Genomic DNA, 1,292 nt, shown 5'->3' with positions numbered 1-1,292 from the left:
GGGTTCGAATACCCTGTTTGGAAACATTAACCATATTAATTGAAAAGAACATAGGCCTAAAAAGTAACTCTTAGGTGCCTTGGTTGAGGCTGTGTCAAAAAGTCTTTACCGTCATGATATTTTACCGTACGTGACTTTTGTATGAAAACCCGCTGTCGACTCCATCGGTGGATCCAGAGATGTCCAAAAGGGGGCGCCGAAAGTTGGGCCGATCGAGACAACACTGTCATAGGAAGGGGAGGGGGATGTCCCCGCGAAATGTTCGTGTTCCAGACGCCCGAAAAAACATTTAAGGCGTTCTGGGCTATCATTTTTGTCTCTTTCTTTATTTTCATCTTTTTTTTTTCTTTTTTTACCTCCCAAAAACGGTGGAGGGGCGGGGCCGGGGAGTCCCCCCCCCCCACCACAAATCCGCCCTAGACTCGAAGATCAATCCAAGACGGTCCGAGAATTTGATGCATTCACGTTGATAAAAAAAAATGGAAGCTGAACCGCCGTAGATAACTGTGCCTTCACAACATGATGACGATTCGTAGGTCTAAATTTAAATTTTAGTGGAAGCGGTTTGGCACAGCGGGTTTCACAACCTCGAGGTCGCCGGGTTTCAATCTCTCACTGTGCATTTCGCTTGTGTCATTCAACAAGGCATCTGCATTGCTTCTCTCTACCCAGGAGTTGGATTTACCTGCTCCTGCGCTAATTGCCAGCAGCAACACTTAGCATGTGGACTCAATGACCATGGAAAAATGTGGTTTATAACCTCAAGGAAGAGGCGCATAAATACCCATACAATTACCAGAACCAAAGATCTGAATAACTGTTATAGTTCAGTCCATTGGTTAAATTTGTTTAAAAAAAAGAAAAAAAAAAAAAGATACTCCAATCAGAAACTTAGTCACAATAAAAATATAAATAAAAAAACAAAAACTATTAAGGGGACGGCGACATTTTATGAGTGTGCCAAAAGGTGAGATAACCCCTATTAAGGGGACACAAATTATTTTATTATTGTATCACAACAACTACAGCAGTCTCAAAGTAAGAAAACTTCCTTCAATTTTATATTTCAACACCTTTTGAGTAAATCAGTCTTTTCTCCCCTGATTCCTAAAAGGAATAGCTCACAACGAATGTAGTCCTGTAAATAAATGAATAAAGAAATTGTGTAATACAATTCCTCAGGCGGGACTCGAACCTGCGACCTCTCGCTGTGCAAGGCGAGCGTCATAACCATTAGACCACGGAGGCTTCATTGTTAAACAGATTCAAATACCACCAGATACACTCCATTA

General features: G+C 41.6%; 1 non-coding gene across 1 annotated transcript; it reads right to left on the bottom strand.

Annotated features, from left to right (window-relative positions):
* Positions 1-1,174: 1,174 nt before the first annotated feature.
* Trnaa-ugc lies at positions 1,175-1,248 on the bottom strand. The gene has a single exon. It is a non-coding gene; the product is annotated as a tRNA-Ala (tRNA).
* Positions 1,249-1,292: the final 44 nt, after the last annotated feature.

This window comes from Anneissia japonica, unplaced genomic scaffold (genome assembly GCF_011630105.1).
Source record: "Anneissia japonica isolate Jap-2015-1 unplaced genomic scaffold, ASM1163010v1 scaffold287602_len1038180_cov171, whole genome shotgun sequence".
Lineage (NCBI taxonomy): Eukaryota > Metazoa > Echinodermata > Crinoidea > Comatulida > Comatulidae > Anneissia > Anneissia japonica.
The sequence above is the reverse complement of the archived record's forward strand: the minus strand, read 5'-3'. Positions and strand labels throughout refer to the sequence as shown.